This window comes from Lissotriton helveticus, chromosome 2_1, assembly GCF_964261635.1.
Source record: "Lissotriton helveticus chromosome 2_1, aLisHel1.1, whole genome shotgun sequence".
Taxonomy (NCBI): domain Eukaryota; kingdom Metazoa; phylum Chordata; class Amphibia; order Caudata; family Salamandridae; genus Lissotriton; species Lissotriton helveticus.
This window is the reverse complement of record NC_136059.1, coordinates 964,970,810-964,989,181: the sequence shown is the minus strand read 5'-3', so window position 1 is coordinate 964,989,181 and position 18,372 is coordinate 964,970,810. Positions and strand designations below refer to the sequence as shown.

Sequence of the window (18,372 nt, the reverse complement as noted above, 5' to 3'; positions counted from 1 at the left end):
AAGCCCTGGGTAGTTGCTGTCTTTTTCCCTTTCTTCCTTAAAAAATGCAAAAACAGATATAAGCCGTCACCCATAAAGGTGATTTCAAAACTCCAATTAATGTTTATTTTCTTAATGTATTCTATTTAATTTTCATAATACGCATCATGAACTAAATTTTCTCAAGGCACACTAGGCATAAAAAGCGCAGAACCAAAGAAAATAAATATTACGGGGTTTTATCAAATGTCATGCTGTCCATCAGTGGGATAAACAATAGCATTACTAACTTCTTAAGCCAGACTACAGTTTGATGCTGTTGAGCCTGGTAAACACCATCACATGTGGGGGATAAGGTTCTGTTCTGCCCTTGGGTCAGCATTCTGCATAGTCACCTGCTATTTTACCTATTCCCTAGTCCCAAATGAACTCCTTGACGTCGCTTGCTGCTAGCACGCCCCCGGTGCAGGCTACAACATGGATTCGTTGAATGGCCCAAAGTTATGAAGTGAAGAAGGTGGGTGTCAATACGCATCTCCTTTAGAGCAGGCCAGGCGACACAGTCAGTACGGCACCCAGTTCCCACTAATCCATTCCTGCTTAGAAGTGCTAGGCTTGTTTCTTGTACTTTTTGCAGTTTTATTCAGTAACATCACTTCCCTCTCCAATTAGGAACATAAAGGTGCACTTAGCAAGCAACTCCTGGTGCCTGCTTGTTGAAGGGAGATACGGGGTCTAACTTCTATTAGAGCATTCACATGTAGGGAGATCCATTGATGACTCAAGTGTCAGAGGGCTAATAATGGATGTTATAGACCACCTGCTCCACCATCCCAATGCCTATCTGACTATTTCTTTCGGTTAAATTTGGAACACACACTATTCTAGGAGGGTGAGATGTTCTAATACCCTCTACTGCAGTTGTTGAAGGCCTAGTACTCTGGTAGAGGGCCCTTAATGACCTGTATGGCCCTTGCTAGTGGGCTGAAATGCTAAATTGATGTCTTAGTTCAGATGAGCATAAATGTTTAATCACACTTGCACTCGGGGTAAGTCAACAGTTCAAAGTTGTTGCGTGCTCTAGGGTGTACTCTCCATTGTGGAGTACAAGTTTATATTAAAGTTCAAGACTTGAACTTTACAACCCTGTGTGGGATCAAGCTGTGACTAGGGGACGTTACCCAGTTCGGGCCACGCAACAATAGTTCAGATGAGAACATTTGCACTGCCCCCTAATTTCAAATGGTTTAAATGTTTCTCATCCCTACTGTTTGGGGAGCTGTGGTTAAACACAGTGATAAGATCCCGTAAAATGGCAGGTTTATGAAGCCTATCTGAAATTACTCTGTGGTGACTATTCTAGCTCTGTCATACCAACACCTATTGGACAGGACTGAAGTATGATTCATTTGAAGTATAAATGCATTTTTATTTTTGAAATTAATGCATTTTTATTTTTTAAATGCAGTCGACCAATGGGCATGACTGACAGCCAATTACTTAAGAGGACATTTTTTCCTCCTCTGTAGGCAAAGCTCTGGCCAGGTGCCACTAATCCCTATGGTTTCTGTATTGGACAATTGAGCAACACCCTGCAGTTGCTAGGTGCCAATACAGACTGTCTGACAGCTGGTATGAATGTTAAAGAGAGGGAATATTATCACATGTGACATGAGTGAAGAATGCATTCCGATTCGTTCTTGTCATAGCGAATTGTCCCGCACCCCTGAATGGCTGACTCCTCCGAGAGTGGCTAATCTGATTTAGGTCTGCATGGTGCGCATGGCTGCCAGTCTTCTGAATGTCAGCCCCCTGTAGAGTATGTGTTGTGATATGTAGAGTGATGAGGAGATTCCCACAAAGTGTTTCTTCTGTTACCCTTTAAATTAATCTGTACAGGGCTACATAGAAAACAGACACCTTAAAAGGGGCGCAGATACTATCTGGCTTTCTGGTTTTGCCAATCTAGGAAAACATATTTTGTATTTTTCCCTATGTTTGGCTTTTTTCAAAATTGGATTAAGCTCAACAAGAGAGCCAAAATTAGCAAAGGGGATCACCCAACAAATAAGTCACTAAAAGGATAGGGATATTTTTCAAGCTTACTAGGTCCAAAGTGTCAATTAAGTGTTTTCCTAGGTGGTGGAAGGGTTCTATTTATCTTCTTTCACCAATTAAAGGTGAGGGTTATTCATTCCTCTGTGTTAGTCTACCGGATTGCAGGCATGCTCTCCCTGCCTTTAATTCAGTAGTGTGGGTTTATAATACACATCCCCATAGTGTGGTAAGGGAGCTGGGGCCTTCTAAGGATCCGAGATCAACTGTTTACTTCAATCGCATAACGTGGGGTTGTTTGTTTATTTAATAAATAAATACCTGTTTACGGCGAGTCATATTTTATTCAGTGAGTGTTGTTGGCTGGGCTGCATCGCTGCAATTTGCAAGTGAGCCAGACTGGATTACACCATCTTTGTAGGGGCGCATCCAGAAAAGATACCAAAGGTCTCAGGAGAGTCCATCTTGCAAAAAATGGTCCTTATTCCTCTCATGTTTATCAGTAGTGTCAACACCATCAAAAGGCATATCACATCATCTAATCTTCTGGGCCACACGAGAAAATTCTGTAAATACATTTTTAGTAATTTGGTGTACATAAAACTGCACGTCATCCATTTGCCTCCCTTCCTCCTAGATAATACTTTTATTTTCTAGATGAAGATTTGTGGGTGCAAATGAATGACGCTTTGTTTTTACGTTACCCTCTCACTATTTTACTTTCATAAACATTAATAAGTATAAGCTAACATCATAGAGCGAGAGGTAATGCCAGTGAATAATTTTTATAAAACGCCAGCTGGAGAAAAGTGTCTACCTAAAGCAAAGGCTATTTTCTTTGCTAGGGGAATGGTTGGCACAGTGAGATGCTCCAGACTCACAACAAGTCACTGTATACTTCTGGGGCACAATAATTATAATATGGTGCCATTCAAAGAGAGGCATTTGCAGAACAGTGTCTTATTTAGCTTAAAACCTTTTATCTCTGGGCTGTTTTTGCTCTCCACAATTAGAGAACCCAAAACATGAACCCAAATCTCCTCTGGTCTTTTTGTGTGAGGTAAGGGCAAGAGAATTCCGAAGAGAGTTAGCAGAAGTCACTTTTTTGTCAAACCTTATTGGTTCACTTCAACCTGTCTAAAAGGTTTGGTCCAGTTGAAAGATCCTACAAAACCCAAAGGGGCAAAAAGCATGTACCCTTGGTGGAAATGGCCCTTTTTGCAGGGTTATCCCCAAACATTTTGCTTCTTCCTCCCTTGCTTTTCCTGACCTGTGGTTGTTGGCAATAGGACTCTGGGCACTTTACCACTGCTGATCAGTGCTAAAGTGCATATGCTCTCTGTGTAAATTGTTATTATAATTGGTTGTCCATGATTGGCATATTTGTATCACCAAGAAGTCCCCAGTAAAGTGCACTTAGTGTGCCAGGGCTGGCAATACAAATGCTACTAGTGGGCCTGCAGCACTGATTGTGCCACCCGCATGAGTTGCCCTAAAATGGTGTCTCAGGCCTGCCACCACAGTGCCTGTGTGCAGTCTGTGAACTGCCATGTCCTCCTGGTCAGTGTCCCCACTGACCAGGCCTAACCAGGCCTAACCCTTCCCTCACATTGGTCTCCCCAATGGAAAGCCCAAGGTACACTCTTGGGCAAGGTGCAGTGTATGTGAAAGGTAGAGCATGTAGTATTGCAGGTGACATGCTCTGGTAGTGAATGACAGTCATTTTCGTTTTTCACTATTGTAAGGCTATCTTTCCCATAGGCTATCATGGGGAATGCTGGCTACAGTGGTTACCTACATATCTTCCCATAAGAGCAAGATAGGACATAAAAGTGTCAGAATTTAATAACACATATTTTAGGAAAGGTGGTTTTTAAATCCTGTGTTTGAAAGCAGCACTTTTAGAAAGTGGCTGCTTTCTTGTCTGACCTTTCTGTGTGCCTTTTGCTGTTTGTGAATTGACTGTCAGGTTTGTGAGTGACAGGGCTGGAGGATTCCAGGAGACAGAATGACTCCGCCCAGTGGTGAATAGAGAGATCTGCATCTAGATGTGAGGGAGGAGTTGCACCTGGGACCTGAATAGAACTGTGCCTGCCCCCACAGTGCTGGCTCCACCTTCTGTGATGAGTCTGATGTCTCTGCCCTGCACTGTGAAAGGAGAGAAGGAATCATGTAAACAAAGTGCTCCAGGGCTGTGCTTTCCCTCCACAATGCTGGCTCCACCTCCTGTGGGGAGTCTGATGTTTCTGCTCGGCACTGTAAAAGGAATGGAAAGGCCGAGAAAACAAAGTGCTCAAGGAACACCCAGAACTGGTTCAGACCGGGCTCAGAGCCCTCCTGCACAAAGGGAACAAAGCATTTTAGGGGTATAAGTACAGGACCCCAGACTACAGAAAGTTAGATCATCCTGGAATCAAGAAGGAACCCCTGCCAAGGAGAAAGCTGGAAGACTGAAGAAGGAAGACTATTCTGCTGTTGCTTTGCTGGACTGACCTGCAGTTGCTTTGCTGCCAAGGATAGGGGAAGGCTTTGCTTTGTGCTGTGTCCCCTTGCTTGAAGGAATCTCCAAGGGCCTCCAAGGGCCTGAAGAAGAGCTGGCTCCCTGTTAAGAAGTCCCAGGAAGAAAAGGACTTAACCCCAAGCTTCCCTGAAGTCTGCTGAGAGAGTTCTGTCCTTCCTGGAGTGCTTGGCCCATGTGTGGTGCCTCTGGAAGTTGTACCTGTGTTGGGAAGCTGGAAACCAAGATTTTAAAGACTTTCTGCAAGTTTTAACGCATCGCTCGCTTGCGGAGCGCATTTCCGTCAGTGCGAGGAAATTCCCGCCGCTACGAAGGCCGAGATCGTCACAGCGCCTGTTGCCTTCGTTTGTGGGATGCACCAGTCCGGTGCGGGGAGATTACCATTGCAGTGAGTATCGTCGCAGAGCCTGTCGTCACTGGGTGAGATCGTCGCACCGCTTGCTTGCAGACCGCATCACGTCGCTGCTAGAGTCGTCTCAGAGCCATTGCATCGAGGGGCCGCGAGAGTAGAAGATCGACGCTGAGCCACGCATCGTCGCCGCACCGGAGATCATCGCCGCACCGGAGATCATCGCCGCCCCGAAGATCGTAGCATCGTACCTTTGGCGAGCCGCTTCCACCGGAACCTGTGCACCTGAATCCACGCAAGCTATCGCATCCCACCCCATACAGACCAGAGTCACAGCAACACGCCCGCTACATCGAGCGGGGTTGTCGCATCGCCTCCCCAGGGTCTCAGGAGTGACGCATCGCTTGCTTTTTAACACTACAGCTTTCATTTGGAACTTTTGTTGCATCTAAAGGTACTGTTGGCTAAAACGTGGCACAACTGTGGATTATTTTAATGCAACCTTAAGAACCCTTTTGAGACCATATTCTTGAACTGTGTATGTTGGATTTTTGTTGTTTTGGTCTTGTTTAGTTTAGATTAAATACTTCTATTTTTCTAAACTGTTGTGGAGTCCATTTGTGGTGTTTCCACTCTGTTAATGTGAGTGTTGGTACAAATACTTTGCACATTGCCTTTGATAAGTCTGACTGCTCATGCCAAGCTACCAAGGGGGTGAGCAGGGGTTATCTATAGAGTGTATTCTCCTTACCCTGACTAGAAGCAAGGGTCCCTATTTGGACAGTGGTACCTACCTCTGCCAACTAGAGACCCCCAGCTCTAACATTGTTGGTCAGCGGTGGGATCTTGAGCTTGTATTTGTACTAGACCCACAGTGACTGGTGTACATCACTAATGAGTGCAGACCACTACGCCACCGCATACTACGGTTGAGTTTTTTGTTTTGGTTCTATTTTTCATCGTAACCCTGAAAGAATCCAAGCATCATGTCTCTGAATGTTAAACCAGCAAATGAGGTTGCAGAACTGGAGTTTGATATTGAAATGTTAAGTGAATACAAATCAGGTCAAATCAAGCAGTTCTGCAGGAGCTTTGGATGCCCCATGAAGCGTCGCTCCAAGAAGGAGGAGCTACAGAAGGCCTTAAGGGCCTGGTGGGAGACCAAAGAGGCTGGGGAGACAGATGGTGCAGAAGTGGAGGATGATACAGAAAGGAATGGTTTCAGGTCACAGGATCTGCCTGTGTCCAGAGCAGCCTCCAGGGCTGTCAGCCACCATTCAGCTGAAAGTTTTTCCCCAGAGGAGTTGGAGGAAAACCAAAGGGCTAGAGATCATAAGTTAGAAATGTTGAGGCTTGAATTGAAGCTGAAGCAAATGGAAAAAGAGAGAGAAAGGTGGCGGAGGAGAGAAAAAATGTCCCTGCCCTGGAGGAATTGAAATTGACCATGGCCCATGAATTGAGAATGAGGGAGCTTGATTTAGAGCTCGAGAGGCTTGAGGTCATGAGTGTCTTAGCTGAAGAAGAAACATGGGTAGCTCAAGAGGTGAGCTTTGCTGAGTTGGAGTTGGAGTCTAGCTCAGATGGTGGCAGCAAGATTATAGTTTCCAGTGCTGAGAGAAAGGTACAAACACCCAGAGATGTGGCGCCTGACTTGAGGGAGGGGGTTGACATACACCAGGGGGTTCAGTTTTATGAAATAGCTCAAGTGGTGTGCAGTGTCCCTGAAGTAGATTGGGGGACTGACACAGGGGATAATATTCCTAGTGGTGGGAGAGACACTCTACTGACTCTCGATGAGAGGTGCAGGGAGAGGAGTTCCCCCATGGTAGAAACCTTGGTGCGTGAGTGTGAAGACCAGCCAGATGAGTGTGGGTTGTGTGACAGAGACAGTAGTACACTGTCTTGACAATCTCAGGAGAGTAGTGTGGGGTACTTGTGTGAAGCACTGGAGGGTGAGGCAAAGGGTAGCTTGGTTAACAACTGTGGGGGGCTGTGTGATTCATTTGTTGGAGAGCATATTTTAAGTCCCTGTTTTCCAGAGCTATGCCATCACCCGGTGGAGTGTGAGTCCACTGATTCCAGGGGGCTTGCGTTGGAGGCAGATCTCTTGGTGGAGTCCAGAGTGTCTGAAGAGGCATTGGGAAGTGATCCTAAAAGGAGTGGCACAGATTTCTTCCAGACCTGTGGGGTGGAAGAGGTTCAGTATAGCACAGTTAGGTCCCAGTGTAGTGGGAGGGGTGTAGGGGCTCACGTCCTGTCTCAGTGGAAAAGGAGTGAGTGTGGGACTGCATGTCCCAAGGTGCCCGAAACCCAGTCTCATGGCCTGGAGGGTTCCTTAAGGGAACACCTGGTTGGGGGCCTAGAGAGTGCTAGTAGGCCAATTGAGGAGGACCATCTACTGTCTGGTGAACGGGGAGTGCCTGTAACCAGACCTCAATCAGTTCTGGTGTCTGGCAGTACCACTCCAGTTGGGAGGGTGCAGAAGTCAAGACTGAGAGGTGAGAGGGGGAAGGAGTCCCCAGTGGGAGAACCAGTGGGTCAGGGGCCAGCCAGTAGGATTGATTCACCGGTGAGTGACCATGGTGACCTCACTTCTGTCCTGGGGGATCTTCCCGCACTGTCAGATGGACAGGGATTGGGAGATCTGCGCCAGGCAGTCTGTAATAATAATAATCCACATTTGTAAAGCGCACAATCACCCGTAAGGGTCTCTAGGCGCTGGGGGCCGTCGGGAAGATTAAGCAAGCTTTTGCCCAGAGTCACATGGTGCTGGGCTAATCTGCCACCGGTGCCGGGGATCGAACCGTGATCCCCAGATTCCGGAGTCAGTCGCCCTGGCCGCGGCGCCACACCTCTTCCATGACACCTGAGTTGTGTGTCACCCACGGGCGGCATATGTGCTCCCAATGAAGTCCTAGCGTGCCAGGCAAGTACATAACCAGAGGCACTGGACACTGGGTTGGGAGGCCAGGTTCAGGATCTGCCTGACCTGGAAGGAAGGACATCTGTAACCAGTGTCCTGACCAGTTTGGCTTCCAGGGGTACCCCTCCAGTAGGGAGGGTGCAGCGCTCTGGAAGGGGGTGCAGAGGGAGGGAGTCCTCGCCTCCGATCCGTTTTGCAACCTAAGGGTTTGGACCCTAGGTTGGGAGACCAGTTGCTGGAGAGAGGTTCCTGAACTGGTGGGAGAGTTGTGTTCTGTGGGTGACTTTCCTGGGAGGAGAGGGCAGCACCCAGAAGGAGAGATAGGGGGAGGAGAGCCTCGCCCGTGACCTCTAGTCAGTCTGAGGGTACAGGCCCTGGGCTGGCGGGCCAGTGTCAGAATGCCCTACCTGACTTGGCAAGAGGTAGAGTGGAGGAAAGGTGCCAGGCACCTGGGGCTACTGCCCCCCACTCTCTGATGCCACAGAGGTTAGAGAGGCCTGACAGGCATGAGGCCTGGCTCTCATCACTGACAGCTGTCAGTGGCCCCTGTGGCTGGTTGTCCTAGTGGACAGGGTTGCCCCTGGAAGGGGGGCAGGAGTCTCACCCTGGGGGTGGACTGGGCCACACCGTTGTGTTGGCCAGGTGGGTACTATGTCAGTTCCCAGAAGTCCTGGTGTGCCAGGCAAGTTTTCAACCGCAGGGGTTGGTCCCTGGGGGGGAAGCCAGGTTCAGGTGTTGTCTGACCTGGAGGCTTTGGAGCCTAGGTGAAAGGCCAGGTCCGGGGTGTCCCCCCTGACCTGGAATACCAATTGCAGGATAGAACCCCTGAACTGGTGGGTGAATGGTGCAGGACACCTGCCACAGGTGCCCTGGCTATTCTAGAAGGGGGTACCACTCCAGGTGGGAGGGTACAGAGCCCCAAGGAGGAAGAGGACCGGGTGTGGGGAAGCCCACCCCAGCCTGCTGTCCAGCCGCTGGATACAGGTCCGGGACTGGTGTGTTAGTGCCAGGATGTCAGACCTGACCTGACAGGAGGGAGAGTGGACAAAGTGTGCCAAGCACCTGGGGCGACTGCCCCCCACCCTCGGACGCCACAGGGGGTTGAGAGCCCTGAGAGGCATAAGGCCTGGGTCTCATCCCTGACAATTGTTGGTAGCCTCTGTGGCTTGCTGTCTGTCTGTTGGGATACACCTGTGAGTAATTTAAGGTTAGGTGATGCACAGTTGGTGCCCACAGGTGAGGAGAAGGGTTCCACATGGATTGGCATGGTGGACCTTGTTTGTATGGATAGAGTGATCCAACTGGGTTCAGGACGGAGTAGAACAGGAATAGTGCCCTGCTGTTTGGGCAAGTTTCCGTGTTCTGTCGTCTTAAGCAGGGAATCCCATCGAGGTATCGTTTGGTCTACCCTGGCTTTTGGCTGGAAGGGGGTTGTGTTGGAAATGGCCCTTTTTGCAGGGTTATCCCCAAACTTTTTGATTCTTCCTCCCCTGTTTTTCTTGACCTGTGGTTGTTGGCAATAGGACTCTGGGCACTTTACCACTGCTGACCAGTGCTAAAGTGCATATGCTCTCTGTGTAAATTGTTATTGTAATTGGTTGTCCATGCTTGGCATATTTGTATCACCAAGAAGTCCCTAGTAAAGTGCACTGAGTGTGCCTGGGCTGGCGATATAAATGCTACTAGTGGGTCTGCAGCACTGATTGTGCCACCCGCATGAGTAGCCCTAAAATGGTGTATCAGGCCTGCCACTGCAGTGCCTGTGTGCAGTCTGTGAACTGCCATGTCCTCCTGGTCAGTGTCCCCAGTTACTAGGCCTAACCCTTCTCTTTCTGTACGCGTTGGTCACCCCTTCGGAAGGCCCAAGATACCCCCTTGGGCTTGGTGCAGTGTATGTGACAGGTAGAGCATGTACTAGTGCAGGTGACATGCTCTAGTAGTGAATTACAGCCATTTTCGTTTTTCACTATTGTAAGGCTATCTTGCCCATAGGCTATCATGGGGAATGCTGGCTACAATGTTTACCTGCATATCTTCCCATAGGAGCAAGATAGGGCATAAACGTCTGGTATCCCTGAACTCAGAATTTAATAACACATCTTTTAGGAAAGGTGTTTTTTAAATCTTGTGTTTGAAAGCAGCACTTTTAGAAAGTGGCTGCTTTCTTGTCTGACCTTTCTGTGTGCCTTTGGCTGTTTGTGAATTGACTGTCTGGTTTGTGAGTGACAGGGCTGGGGATTCCAGGAGACAGAATGAGTCCGCCCAGTGGTGAATAGAGAGATCTGCACCTAGATGGGAGGGAGGATTCACCTGGGACCTGAATAGGACTGTGCCTGCCCCCCACAGTGCTGGCTCCACCCCCTGTGGTTCGTCTGATGTCTCTGCCCTGCACTGAGAAGGGAGAGAAAGGATCATATCAACAAAGTGCTCCAGGGCTGTGATTTCCATCCACAATGCTGGCTCCACCTCCTATGGGGCGTCTGATGTTTTTGCTCTACACTGTGAAAGAAAAGGCCAGGAAAACAAAGTGCTCAAGGAACACCCAGAACTGGTTCAGACCAGGCTCAGAGCCCTCCTGCACAAAGGGAACACAGACTTTTAGGGGTATAAGTACAGGACCCCAGACTACAGAAAATGAGATCATCCTGGAATCAAGAAGGAACCTCTGCCAAGGAGAAAGCTAGAAGACTGAAGAAGGAAGGCTGTCCTGCTGTTGCTTTGCTGGACTGACCTGCAGTTGCTTTGCTGCCAAAGAGAGGGGAATGACTTTGCTTTGTGCTGTGTTCCCTTGCTTGAAGGAATCTCCAAGTGCCTGAAGAAGAGCTGGCTCCCTGTTAAGAAGTTCCAGTAACAAAAGGACTTCACCCCCAGCTTCCCTGAACTCTGCTGAGAGAGTTATGTTCTTCTTGGAGTGTTTGGCCCATGTGTGGTGCCTCTGGAAGTTGTACCTGTGTTGGGAAGCCGGAAACCAAGATTTTAAAGACTTTCTGCAAGTTTTAACGCATTGCTCGCTTGCGCAGTGCATCCACATCAGTGCAAGGAAATTCCTGCCGCTGCGAAGGCCGAGATCATCACAGCACCTGTTGCCACTGCCAGAGTCGTTGCATCCTTCATTTGCGGGATGTACCAGTCCGGTGGGGGAAGATTATCATTGCTGGGAGTATCGTCGCAGAGCCTGTCGTCACTCGGTGAGATCTTTGCACCGCTTGCTTGCGGACCGCATCACGTTGCTGCGAGAGTCGTCGCAGAGCCATCACATTGAGGGGCCTGCGAGAGTAGAAGATCGACGCTGAGCCGCGCATCGTTGCCGCACCGGAAATCGTCGCTGCCCCGAAGATCGTCGCATCGTACCTTTTGCGAGCCGCTTTGACCGGAACCTAAGCACCGGAATCCATGCAAGGTATAGCATCCATCCCCATACGGACCGGAGTCACAGCAACATGGCCGCTAATTCGAGTGGGGTTGTCGCATCACCTCCCCAAGGTCTCAGGAGTGACGCATCGCTTGCTTTTCAATGTTGCAGCTCTCATTTGGAACTTTTGTCGCATCTAAAGGTACTGTTGGCTAAAACGTGACGCAACTGTAGATTATTTTAACGCAACCTTAAGAACCCTTTTGAAACCATATTCTTGAACTGTGTATGTTGGATTTTTGTCGTTTTGGTCTTGTTTAGTTTAGATTAAATACTTCTATTTTTCTATACTGTTGTGGAGTCCATTTGTGGTGTTTTCACTGTGTTACTATGAGTGTTGGTACAAATACTTTGCACATTGCCTTTGATGAGCAGGGGTTATCTAAAGAGTGTATCCTCCTTCCCCTGACTAGAAGCAAGGGTTCCTATTTGGAAAGTGGTACCTACCTCTGCCAACTAGAGACCCCAAGTTCTAACAACCCTATACCAGGGTTTCTTTCAACACAAGTTACCAACTTGCCTGCCAATTTCTCAGAAGCTCCCCACAGTGCCAGCAAAAAATAATCTTTCCTTTGCCCTTGTATCTGTGTAGCCCACAATTAGCAATAAATGATTCAGCCTCTGACCTTCACCAGCTCCCTTACTGTAGGTTCATAAATGAGCCCTTTTCTGCAGTTCCCATGGCGGGGGGGACCGTGGCGGACGGGAAGACCATCTGCCGCCTTTCCGCCGCGGTCGGCTTGCGACTGTGGCGGAAAAGCTCTAATATGTTGGCGGTGTCTATCAGACACCGCCAGCCATATTAGGATAGCCTGAGGGGAATGTCTTTCCGTGGTGGCAATGGCGCCGCGAAAAGGCATACGGTTCCTGCTGTGGGGCCCGTTGCAGGTCCCCAGGGTGAAGGGGGGGTGGGGGGTGCACATGGAGGGTACCTATGGTACCCCCCTGCATTTCACAGCACAACATGGCAGGCACCACGCGGTGCCTGTCATGTTGTGCTGTGAAATGCACAACAAGCATTTTTCACATTGCGGCGACGGTGCTTTAAGCACCATCCGCCGCAATGTTAAAAATGCGGGATGCACCCGCCACTGTGGCGGGTGCATCCTAATTGGGGGCACGGTTCCTCCGCCCTTGTGGCGGACGGTACCTACCCCCGACAGGATGGCGGACGGACTTTGTCCGTCCGCCATCCTAATGGACCCCATATTTTGCTGTACTAAATTGAATGCTCATGTCAATGAAATAAATGTTCTAGAATTTTGAAGAGACTTTGGCCTAGATGTATCAAGCCTTTTGCGATTCGTTAAGGCCGAAATTCGCAGAATTTCGGCCTTAACGAATCGCAAACGGACATTTTGCATCTTTTGGGATGTATGAGAAATAAGCAAAATAAGGAATCGCAAAAAATTGCGATTCCTTATTTTGCTTAAGCATTTAAGGAATCGCAATTTTGCGATTCCTTAAATGCCATGTATGAAGTTTTTTCAAATTGCGAATTCTGGTTAAGAAATCGCAAATTAACACCAATTTGAGGTTGGTGTTAATTTGCGAATTCCTTTCAAAATTCACAATTTAGCAATTTTGAAGGTGGCATGTGACACACATACATGCCCATAGAGCATGTATGTGCGCCATATGCACACACATGTAAGTTTCAGGGGTGCAGCAGGGTGTCCATGAGACACCCCTGCACTGATGGAGCGAGATAGAAAACAAAAATTTTGTTTAAACTCGCAAAGTCACATTTCCATAACATGAATAAAATTATTAATGATTTGTGATATGTCGTGCTAATACAACCTAGATTAAACTTTACACGTGGGGGGACTAACATGTGTGCTCATAAACGTGCATAAATGTTGCATCTTTTTGTTCGTGCAAAATAATAAAATAATTTATTGTTTTCGTTTTTGTCATTACTAACTGCTGCAAACTTAAATAAGCATGTGCTTGTTTTGCTTTTCCTTGTCTGTGTAATGTCATTTCTACTATTCTAGGTGCATATGGGTCTCATTGAAAAACGGAGACTGGTAAATATAAACGCTGCTTTATTTGTTTGCAATGGCTAGGTAACATTTTGATTAATAGGGTGGGTTAATTAATTAGTAAACCATGGGGTGGATACAGATTATACTTTATTTCTTACATTAATACTTTTCTTGTGTTTGTTTTATACTAGAAATCATAAGTTGCCTGCTTTTGAGGCCTAGCTATTTGAGCCGCAAAATAAAAGCTGATCTATAATTCTGCAGAAAGTCACGAGACGCCCATTCTGAATTAAAACGTTTATTGAAGCTGCATTCACAAAGCAAAAACTGATGAGCTGACATCATTCTGTCGGACATGACCAAGGTCGAAAGTGAACTTTTTGTCAGTCCTTAACTTGGCATCCGCGGAAGTTGCACTGAAAGACTATGGAAGCTGCGAGGATGACTTAATACAAAGTTGCAATCGCAGGAAGCCTCTGGCTTCACGTGGAAGAGACAATGGTCTTTGTAAGACATGATTTTGTGGAACTTTTTAAGAATCGGGTGACATGTCACTTGTCACTCTCAACCAATGGGACGTCGTAGATTTCTGAAAACTTTCCTTTGCTAGTTTAGTTAGCGTAGAAAGGTATAAAAAGTCATGCCCTTAGGGTTGGGCTGGCTGCTGCTTTCTGACTTTCCGATGAGGGTGATGTGCTGCTGGACTTTGCGTGGAGCACGTAAGAATCCTCAAAGATTTTTACTTTGATTTCTGTCTATTTAGCTCAGTTAGGGAAATAGGTTTTAGAAATGCTAAACTTTATATAATTTCTTTAAATTTGATTCAATCGCTTAAATTGTGAATTTCTATATTTCTCACTATCATGCTTGCTTTATTGCAAATAAATTTCATTTATAAAACTTACAACTTATATACTATAATTTAGAAAATAAAATCTTACTTTTGACAAACAAGCTGGTCTTGATTATTTAGAAGTATAGGTTACCATTAGCTAGATCACGTCACCTATGGTGGTCGTTTAAATGGTTGAGTTTTATTCTAATGACAATATTCTTTCTGCAATTATATAAATATGTATATAGTGTGTAGATGATGTATATAGATTTATTCTGACCACCTGATTCAGTAGGCCCAAAATATATCAGGTTCATAAATGGGTCCATATTTAGTATAGAATTTTGTTTATAGGTTATGAAGTTGGGTAGCGTAGTTTATGATATATTTTCTATAGCCCGCTGGATCAATTATCTGGTAGCAGAGGATGGTTGCTAAGAGGTAACCAAGGTAATATGTTGGTTGCTAAGGGTTGCGTAATGGTATGGAATAGGATCGATGTTTTAACACTTGTTAAGTTTGTTTTTCGTGCCTATCTGTAAGCTATACCGGTATAGATTGTGTGGCGAGAAATTAGTCACGCAAGCCATCTGTTCCGTTTGTAGTGATATCGCCGAGTATCACAAGAGGTATCGCCGTGTACCATAGTGTTGTCGCCGAGCAGCACAGTTTTAGGGCTAGGTCCGAATCTTGTATAGTGAGGATTTTCTAAGAAATCAAAGCAGCATGAGAATAGGGACAAAGCGCCTTCCATAAAACTCACTGTGATGAGAGTATTAGTTAAATCCGAGCTTGAGTGAAGGGTAAAATTAACGTCGGTGCATGATTATCTATAAACAGGTTAGAGTCCTGTACAGATACATGTTTCATATCTATAAACAGGTGAGAGCCCTGTACGGATAACGTCATTATTTTGCTAACGGTGCATGAATTCTATAAACAGGTGAGAGTCCTGTACGGATTTCATGTGTGTTTGAATTTAGGGAATTTTCCGTGTAAAAGTGCGAGTTTGAATTGTATTTTATGTTCAAGTGGAACTCTTAGAACTTTCACTTCGCGGTGGGTTCAGAGCAAAGCGAGTTCATAATTATACGTGTTAGAAGGGTGGGGTAAGGTTACTCTACTGACAATTGAATATTATCCTTAGTGTGAATAGCGCCGTCTATTCCGAAGTGTGGATACTTGAATGTGTGTAAAACTATCCTAATTAGTGAAACGAACAGATGTTGTCTTTATAGTCATTGTTAAGAATTAATTTACACTGAAAAGTGTTCTTAAAATGGCGCTGTGAAAGGATTTTGTGAAGGAGGGGTAAGCGCCAGGAGTGAGAAGCGAGAAACCGCAGCTGCTGTGTACGTCACAGAGCCGCGCTGGGATTGGGTGACCTACGTCACAAGCTGTATTCTGATTGGCTCCTGAGTCTCTGACGGCCTGTGAGCTGATTGGTCTTTCGGAAAATCTCCAAATTTATTGGTCGAGCTGAAAAGTGACGCAGCTCAACTACCATTGGCCTGTTAGTGTGTTTCGCGCACGGATTGGTTGTTTTGCGGAACATCCCGGAAATATTTTACGAACGATTTTGTGAATTAAATTTAACTCTTAAAAATGAGTTATCATTTTAAATATGCTGAGAAAAAGACAACATTATTTCAGAAATTTAAGAATTTATTTTCACCTGATAAGAAAATCGAAACGCGAGGTGGTAAACTACTTCATAAGTATAAAACACCTGCAGCGTACATGGAAGGTGAATACGGATATCATACTGTCTTATGGTTCGACAGTTGGAAACGTTATACTAAAAACGATGGTGTTTTGGCTTGGCCTGATGATGGTTCATTTAATGTAAGAGTTTTAAGAAACTTACGAGAAAAAATGAATGCTCTTGTTCCAAAACCGAGACCAACTCAATTTGAAGCTTTAGTTGAGTGGGAAGATGAGATGTATCAGTTACAAAGAGAAGCTAGCGGAATTAAAAGACCTTCTAAAAATCCATCATGGAAAAGAGAAACTCATGAAGATAGATTGCGAATGTGGAGACAGGGTAACATGAGTGAAGGATTGTATTTAATTCATGAAATGGTAATGGGTTCTCCTACAGGGAAATCTATGGAAAGTGAATGTGAGGATGCAGTTATGGAAGAAATATATACAACTGCTAGAAAGAAACAGCCTAATCAGCCTTTGAGACCTCCTAGATCATGGTCTACTCCGGTGGTTTCTACTGAAACTTCACCGAGTGCACCTCCAATTAGCGAAGCTCCTAAACTTTACCCAAATAATAGTGAAATCACTGAAACTCCTAGAAGATCAGAATTTGAGAATGCTCGAAATGAAGGTAGACATTTTTCAATGACTCCAAGAGCAAGGGAACCTCCAAAAGATTATGCAAGAGAGACAAGAAATGTTGATGATGTCGATTATAATGAATATTTAAGGTCTAAAGAAGAATTAATTAAAAGAATGACAAAAGGCATGGAAGCTGTCACAGTTCCAGTAACAATAGGTCCTGTTCAGCCTGTATTTGATCAAAGAGATACAAACAAAACCGGATTAACTATTCCTTTAAATACAGAAATTCAAAAGTCTGCTGAAAAATTTAATTCAGACTTGACTGAATTAAACACTTCTAGATCGAGAATGCCTGATTTAACATTTAATGAGGATTTATCTCCAAAAACACCTATGGGTGCTATGTCAGATGTAGGAAGTCCTGAAGTCAGGGTAACCACACCAAAACTTGATGTGGCCAAATTAAAAGCTAATATTGAAGAATTAATAATTGGAACAATTGGCCCAGATAGTTTAAATTACTATCGGGATGATGAACTACTATTCATTTGCAAAAGTATTCAGTGGAAAACGAAAAATAAATATGATCAATTAGAGGATCTAGCTGCAGAACTTGAAATCGATGTAAGTAAACAAAAGAATTTTGCAAAGCATTACAGATTAGATTTTTCAGAAAGTGACATTGAGAGTTTGAACTCAATGGGAAGAATAGTTCACATTAAAGATTTGATTGTCTATATCAAAAAGCTAGGAGAACTGAACAAATGGAGAGTGAAATGGACCAAAAGAAAGGAAGATGAAAGATTGGAAAAATTGTCAAAACAATTTCCAATGAGAGAAGTTGCAGGTGGAGGATATGTTCATGTCCCATGGTCAAGACAGGACATTCTGTTATTCACAAATGACTTTCCAAAATTAAGAGAGAAACCTGTTGAGTGGTACAGGCAAGTCGATAGATTTATCAAAGTGTCAAAAGTTCTGTGGATTGATTTAGATGGATTTTTTGACATTGTAGTCCCATCTGATCTTTGGACAGAATGTAAAATATCTATTAGTTGGCCAAAAGCAGAACCTGAACGAATCAAAGAAACAGGTGCCCCAAATCCACTTGTAATGGAATTTTACGAGAAAGTAATTGTTTGGATGAAAAACAAAATTCCACCCAAAGAAGTTGATTGGGTTAAAATAGAAAGAACAGAACAGGAAACAAAAGAATCAGTTCATTCTTTTTATGAAAGACTATTGTTAATCTTTAAACAATACAGTGGTTATGAAAAATTAGATGAAAAAGACATGAGTCATTTTATCTATAGATTTGTTTATGGACTAAAACCTGAAATTGGAGAAATGATCAGAACTAGTATTGTCGGATGGCAAGCACTATCTGTAGATGATATTCTAAGAAAAGCAAAATATTGTAACGATGAATTAGAAGTAAAACAGAAGAAGCTGAAGGAGAAAGCCATGTGGGCTCAGGTAAAGGTGGCTGAGCAACAGATTGCCAGCATGGGAAACAAGAACACTAATTTTGTTCAAACTGGAAATACAAACCAGATACAAGGAAAGTTTAAAGGTAATAATTTCCCAAAGAAATTTAGCCCAAAGATAGAAGAACTGAAACAAAGATTACCTTGTTTTAATTGTGGCGAAATTGGACATTGGAGGGACGAGTGTCCTCATCCTCCTAGAAACTCAAAGAATCCCTTATTGAATCCACAGATGCAGAATGGTGTTAACGTGCAGCAACAGCTACAGATGCAACAGGGGTTAAATGAATTTAATATTCAGCGACAGTTACAACAACAGCAACAACAACAGGTGAATAATCGTCAAGACCAATTGCCACAACCACCTTTTCCGAATTGTGGGGGAGTTCAAAAATATAATCCAAACGTGGGATTTCAGGGATGTGAACAGGTAATAAAACCACAAAAACAGCAAAAGCAGCAAAAGGTTCAAATGCAAAATGCTTCACAACAATTTTTATTAACAGAAAGTCAAGACAGTGATTCTGATGA

General features: G+C 45.0%; 1 protein-coding gene across 1 annotated transcript in view; it reads right to left on the bottom strand.

The window, feature by feature from the left end:
• GLIS3 (GLIS family zinc finger 3) overlaps positions 1 to 18,372 on the bottom strand; it is a 1,035,169-nt gene that overhangs the window by 780,919 nt on the left and 235,878 nt on the right. The window lies entirely within an intron of this gene.